At 40.6% G+C, this 7,447-nt stretch overlaps 2 non-coding genes across 2 annotated transcripts; both read right to left on the bottom strand.

Annotated features, from left to right (window-relative positions):
• Positions 1-475: 475 nt before the first annotated feature.
• LOC112535039 lies at positions 476-582 on the bottom strand. Its single transcript, XR_003079243.1, has one exon. It is a non-coding gene; the product is annotated as a small nucleolar RNA R71 (small nucleolar RNA).
• Positions 583-2,902: 2,320 nt separating this feature from the next.
• LOC112535046 lies at positions 2,903-3,009 on the bottom strand. Its single transcript, XR_003079249.2, has one exon. It is a non-coding gene; the product is annotated as a small nucleolar RNA R71 (small nucleolar RNA).
• Positions 3,010-7,447: the final 4,438 nt, after the last annotated feature.

Here is a 7,447-nt window from a genome sequence, read left to right on the forward strand (position 1 = left end):
GAGGAAGCGTATGCAAGAAGAAAAGGAAGCGAGGATAGAGATTGGTGCCCCTGCGAATAGACCAGCTGAGATGGGAGACAACAACAACAACCAGATTGTAGATGAAAATTGGACAATGTACGAGTTTGCTATACCCTCTCTTGCAGGGACACAGACGAGTATAGTACGACCACCTGTGGCAGCCAACAACTTTGAGATAAATCCAAACGTGATACAAATGGTCCAGAATAGTGTGCAATTTGGGGGACTGCCGAGCGATGACCCAAACGCTCACATAACCAACTTCTTGGATATCTATGATACCTTTAAGATAAATGGAACGACTGATGATGCCATTCAGTTGAGGCTGTTTCCTTTTTCTTTGAGGGACCGAGCGAAGAGATGGTTAGAGTCACTCCCAACCAACACTATTATAACATAGAGTTATATGGCTGAAAAAAATTTATATAAGTACTTTCCTTTTGTTAAAATTACTAAATTGAGAAATGACATATCTTCTTTTGTGCAGTTCGATGACGAGAGTATGTATGATGCCTGGGAGAGGTACAAGGACTTGCTTCGATGTTGCCCGCATCACGAATTACCAGTATGGATGTAGGTTTAGAATTTCTATAGCGGTTTAAACCTCGGTACCAGGCAGATGGTAGATGCTGCAGCAGTTAGGGCCCTGAACAGTAAGACGCCAGAGCAGGCGCAAAATCTGATAGACAATATGGGCATGAACAACTACTGATAAGCATCATACTACACATGTTTTCATGCCCGATTGTTTACATTTTTATGCATGATTATCCCGTTTTATGCTAGAATCACCTGTCTTTTGTTTCCTTTCTCGTTTCAGGTCATTTTCGAAGGACACCATCAATAATCGAGGGAAATACGTGTGATTACGGACCAAAATCCATCAAATTGGGTGAGAACTAGCACCCCGAGGGTTGAGCACGGCCTGGACTCCGGCCGTGCTGAATTACCAAGAGGCTATCCCCAATTGTGCCATTTCAGCACGACTTCCGTAGCCACCACGGCCTGTGGTGGCTCAGCACCGGCTTGGGCACGGCTTGGAAGGAGTCAGCACAACAGACTCCACAGATTCAGCACTGCCTGGACTCCGGCCGTGCTGAATCATCACAGCCTGGACTCCGGCCATGCTGAATCAACTATATAGGCAATTTTGAGTTCTTTTGGAGAGGGACGAATTTTGGACTCAATTCCAAGACACACACTTAATCAATTGTTTCCTATACCTCAATTGTAGACCTTGAGAGATCAAATTCATCAATTGAAGGAGGGATTTCACTTGTTCCAACATCGAATTGAAGATCAAGACAAACTTTGGGAGCATTCAAGAGGCAACTAGGGTTTGAGATTTCGAATTTGCAAATTTAGGGTTTTTCATTCGGCTTGAAAGAGAAGGGTGTACATGCCTTTAATTTTATTTTTCTTATTTTGTTCCCTAATTGCTTTAACCATGAACATAAGTAGCTAGATCTTTTGAACCCATTGGGGTTCACCTTTGTTGATGGATTATGCTTAATTGTTAGTTTTATAATTGTCATTCTTGTAATCTTCTTGCTATTTAGTAATAAAAGTTTGATTCAGTTAATTTGAGACGTTGAATTAATTGTTTATTAGGTTGTTTCTTGATATTGAGAAATGCTTGTTACAACTAGACATTGAATAGTAAGGACTGGTAGTGAACACTTAGAGATAAGGTTGATTTACTCGCCGGATTAAGAATTAATAACTCTTAATAGTTTTAAATCATACTTAATGCTAATCTGTAGTAATCCGATAGGAAGAGATTCCATTAGGTTAGTGCAGGTTTAGGAATCCGGTAAGCTCGAGATAGGAACCGGGATTCAATTTAGGATTTAGGCACGGGTAAGTAAGATCGGCAATCCATAAAATCCATCTTTAGAATTCCATCACTTAGGCTCCCTTTTCGGTTTGTTTCTATCTTTGCAATTGTCTTTTGATTGTTCGTTGTCCTTCATTTACTTAATTGCACTCATAACCATTAGCTGGTATGTTAGAACTTTCACACCCTATTTCAGACTAGGTAACATAGCAAGCAGTAGTAATTCTAGGTTCACCCGATCTCCAGGGATACGACCTTGATACTCACTAGTACTAGGCTGCATTGGTAGGTTCACTGCCTTAGGTGTAGGTTGCATAATGAGCCCATTAAGTTTTTTGGCGCCGTTGCCGGGGAACACAGTAATGGTGAACTAGAGTGAATTGTTTTTGTGTTAATTTAGTCATTATTTGTTTATTCATTTATTCTTTATTTTTTATTATTTATTATTTATTATTATATTGTTTTTGTTGATTGGTGGTTGTGTGGACTTTCGGTTTCAGGTAGTTTATGACCAGGAGCTCAAACTCGAATCTTATAGAGCCTCTATCTGATCCAGAACGATCCCTCAGACTCTTAAGGAAGAGGTTGCAATTAGAAGAGGAGGAGATTGAGGTTGAGGTACCTGTGGATAGACTAGACACGATGGAAAACCATGACCCCCAGGCCAATGACGATCAGAGGACGATGTACGAGTTTGCTCGACCATCTTTAGATGGGACGAAAACGAGTATAGTCAGACCTGCTGTAGCAGCCAACAATTTTGAGATAAAGGCCAATGTTATCCAGATGATCCAACAAAGCGTGCAGTTTGGAGGATTGCCCAGCGAGGATCCCAATGCACATATCTCCAACTTTTTGGAGATTTGTGACACATTCAAGATAAATGGAACAACCGATGATGCCATTAGGCTGAGATTGTTTCCATTTTCCTTGAGGGACAGAGCAAAGAGATGGCTGCAATCTCTTCCACAACAGACGATCACTACCTGGAAGGCGTTGGCCGAAAAATTTTTATATAAGTATTTTCCTCCCGCTAAAACTGCTAAACTTAGAAATGACATATCTTCTTTTGTGCAGTTTGATGATGAAAGCATGTACGATGCATGGGAGAGATTTAAAGATCTTTTGAGATGCTGCCCACATCACGGATTGCCAGTGTGGATGCAGGTTCAGACCTTCTACAGCGGGTTGAACCTTGCAACGAGGCAGATGGTGGATGCTGCAGCAGGTGGGGCGCTAAACAGTAAGATGCCCGAGCAGGCTCAGAACTGATAGAGGAAATGGCCATGAACAACTATCAGTGGCAATCCTCTAGGAGCCGACCAGGAAGACAGGGAGTGGTCAACCAAGTGGACTCTACAGCAACCTTGGCAGCTCAAGTGGAGCTTCTAGCCAAGAAGATCGACCAACTCCAGATGCCGGTTCATGCAGCGAACGTTGGCTGCGAGTTTTGTGGTGGCCCGCATTACAGTGCGAACTGTACCGTGGGAGGTATGTTTGCTTCATCCTCTACTACTTTTCCATCTAATTCTGCTATGTCTTCTGATGTTGAGCAGGTTGATTATATGGGGAATGCCCCAAGGCAGCAGAACGATCCTTACAGCAATACATACAACCCTGGGTGGCGCAATCATCCTAACTTTAGTTGGAGGAAGAATAATGCTCAGGGTCCACCTGGTTTTCAGAGACTTCATCAGCAGCCACAGCAACATTCAGCTGGGCCTGCACAAGCTCCTCCTCTACCAGAAAAGAAGTCAAATTTAGAGGAGCTTATGATGAAGTTTGTGACGTCTACGGAGATGAGGTTCCAGCAAACTGATAGTGCACTTAGGAACCAGCAGGCCTCAATTCAGAACTTGGAGACCCAGATTGGCCAAATCTCTAAGATGTTGTCTGAAAGGCAGCAAGGAGCGCTCCCGAGCACCACTGAGTCTAACCTGAGGGAGCACGTGAACGCCATCACTTTGCGTTCAGGTAAGTTAGTTTCAGCTCCTTCTAAGCCTGTTTTTGATGACGCCACTATTGATGTGCAGGTTAAGGCAAGCAGTAAGGTTAGGGAACCTGAGGGACAAAAGGTGAAATCAATTCCAGTCAGGGAATATCAACCTAAGATTCCTTATCCTGCTAGAGCTAAACAAGCAGAGGCGAAAGAGCAGTTCAGTAAGTTTTTAGATATTTTTAGACAACTGCATATTAACTTGCCTTTTATTGATGCATTGGAGCAGATGCCGAAGTATGCTAAGTTCTTAAAGGACATACTTAGCAGAAAAAGGAAGTTGGAGGAGGTCGCCTATGTTCAGCTTAATGAGGAGTGCTCAGCGGTGTTTCAGAGCAAGTTGCCAGAGAAACGTCACGATCCAGGGAGTTTCACTATTCCCTGCACTTTAGGTAATTTATGTGTTGATGATGCATTAGCTGATTTGGGGGCTAGCATAAATGTCATGCCCACTAGTTTGTTCAATAAGCTAGGTTTGGGGGAGGCAAAATCCACTAGGATGTGCATTCAATTAGCTGACCGTTCTGTTAAGCTTCCTAGGGGAATTGTGGAAAATGTGCTAGTTAAGGTAGATAAGTTCATATTCCCTGTGGACTTTGTGGTTTTGGATATGGACAATGAGCATGGTGTACCATTAATTTTGGGGAGACCTTTCCTTGCCACAGCTAGAGCTAAAATAGACGTATTTGAGGGGAAGTTAGAACTTAATGTAGGGGACGACTGTGTCACTTTTAGTTTACCCTCATTTGATAGTTCTTCCACCGACCATGTTCATGCCATTTGTTGTATTGATGGAATTGATCTTGCATGTAATACACAACCACAAGATGTACAAATGGATGATGCTATACATGTTTCTTCCCCTACTAGTATGTGTTATTCATCTGAAAAAAATAACTTGTATCAATATGAGACTTTGTGCTGTGATAGACCCGAGAAGGGTAGTTGCAAGTTTGTTTTTGACAGGTCACTTAGCCGGAATTCGGAGTGGATGAATGGACATCCCAAATCGGTCCAGAGAGCACCTCCTTGGTCATCTACTGCACACATCGGACCTTTTCATTGCGCTTATATGCCTCGAGCCCCAACTTACATTGAGCCTACCTTCTTAATTTGCCCGCGATGCAGGAATGCTGATCCAGAGTCCAGCTAGACGACTCGAACAAAAAGAAGCGCCTTCGGGAGGCATTCCCGAATCTATTTTTGCTTTCTGAATTTTTGGACATTTTTTATTTTATTTTATGTAGTCATCTGCAGTTAGATATTTCAGTGTGTTTTTAGTAAGTTCGATTTTGAGAAGATGCTATCTTATTGAACCTTTTACTAGATGTTGCTTGGAATGTGTTTATTCTTGAATTTTGCAGGAGTTAGCCTACTTGATGCTCGTACGTAATTTTGAGGACTAACATATTTTGAAGTGTTAAAGTACACATCAAGGGCAGTATCTAGTAGACTTTCTAGTTTTTATCTCTTTTTGTCGTCTTGTTTTTCTCTTAGTTTTCTAATTTCTTTTATGGACTCCCATAATTAGCTTCATTTTACGTATTTTATTCCTTTTATTTTGGAGTGCCTACCTTGTTCACACTGAGGACAGTGTTTTTCACAAGTGTGGGGTAGGTACCGTAGATTTGTGCAGGTACCGATTTTATCTTTGCTGTTTTTATCTTGTTTTAATATCCCTTATTGATTGAGTCCATTCATTATTACTGTCCTTATCTTGAGTTTTGTTTTAATCGAGTAGTTAATGATTTTCTCCTTTGAATGGATTCCGTTATAGCTTTTATCGAACCTTGTTGGAAGAAGGCAATGAACGAATCTCTTAATTACAATCCAGCCAGGTAAAACTGGTATTTTTCCTTAAATTCTTCCATTTTACTTTATCTTAGATATAGAACACTGTTAATATTGTTGCTTATTATTGTGATTGACTGTTTAAACTTTAGTTTGAGAATTCATGCAATTTTAACCCACTCAAATGGTGAGATTTTGAGCCAATTGGTGCATCACTATTATGCTCCCTTTTCTTTCATTAGTGAGCATTGTACAGAATCTCTGTTTCTAGAACTTGCTTTACGATATCTTTTGAGATTACATGAATTGTCAATAATCGTGAGATGATTTGGGCACTTAGGATTTACACAATTTGGCCAAAAAGCCTAACCCTGTTTTTCCCTTAGTGAACCAATTTTGAGCCTTAGCCTTTCCTTTCGTGATAATAATAACAGTGACACTCATTTTATCACTTCTATTCATTTGACCATTCTTTCTACCATTGTTGCTGGAAATTACGTAAGTTTATGCTGCATTTTGTTTTAGATCAATCTGCAATCATATATTTCACTAAGTTGCTAGATTTTTCATAGATGCTCCCTTCAATTAAAAAAAAAATTAATATTCAGTCTTATTGTATGTGTCAATAACCAACAACCCCTACATAAGTTGTTGTAATATATATACATAGTATATATATATTCAATAAAAAAAAGAGTATTAATTTAGTTCATTTTGAGCATCATCTTATTTTTAGAGCAACTTAGTGTTCATTTTGGTACAACACTTGATCCTTCATTACTTTCTTGCATTACTTGCTTAACTTCCAGCAACTTGTAGCCTACTTTCCATATTTATACGTACCATACCTTAACCGCATTACAACCTGGCTCAAGACCCTTTGATCATGATTATTGATTATTTCGTAATAGTAGAGATTAGATCTATAAGCAAGCCTATGGTAAGCACTTTTCTGTATTTTTGCGTTGAGAGCTTGGCGATCTTCTTTCACCTATATACACTTGTGTGTTTTGAGTGACATCTTGTGAGGCATGGTTCTCAATTTCTCAATTTAGATGGTTTATCATTTTAACTTTAGCAACTTTATTAAGTTTGTTCTCTCTCTTAAGGATTTAGTGATGGGGATTTTGGGAAAAATCATTATGGAGTTTTGAAATTTGTTTTGAGCTAACCTCCTGTAATGCATTTGATTGAGTTATTTGGTATCTGTTTGAGAAGTGAGTTGTTGATTGCTTGAGGACAAGCAAAAGTTTAAGTGTGGGGTAATCCGATAAGCATCATACTACACATGTTTTCATGCCCGATTGTTTACATTTTTATGCATGATTATCCCGTTTTATGCTAGAATCACCTGTCTTTTGTTTCCTTTCTCGTTTCAGGTCATTTTCGAAGGACACCATCAATAATCGAGGGAAATACGTGTGATTACGGACCAAAATCCATCAAATTGGGTGAGAACTAGCACCCCGAGGGTTGAGCACGGCCTGGACTCCGGCCGTGCTGAATTACCAAGAGGCTATCCCCAATTGTGCCATTTCAGCACGACTTCCGTAGCCACCACGGCCTCCAGCACGGCCTGTGGTGGCTCAGCACCGGCTTGGGCACGGCTTGGAAGGAGTCAGCACAACAGACTCCACAGATTCAGCACTGCCTGGACTCCGGCCGTGCTGAATCATCACAGCCTGGACTCCGGCCATGCTGAATCAACTATATAGGCAATTTTGAGTTCTTTTGGAGAGGGACGAATTTTGGACTCAATTCCAAGACACACACTTAATCAATTGTTTCCTATACCTCAATTG

Source organism: Ricinus communis, chromosome 8, assembly GCF_019578655.1.
Source record: "Ricinus communis isolate WT05 ecotype wild-type chromosome 8, ASM1957865v1, whole genome shotgun sequence".
Lineage (NCBI taxonomy): Eukaryota > Viridiplantae > Streptophyta > Magnoliopsida > Malpighiales > Euphorbiaceae > Ricinus > Ricinus communis.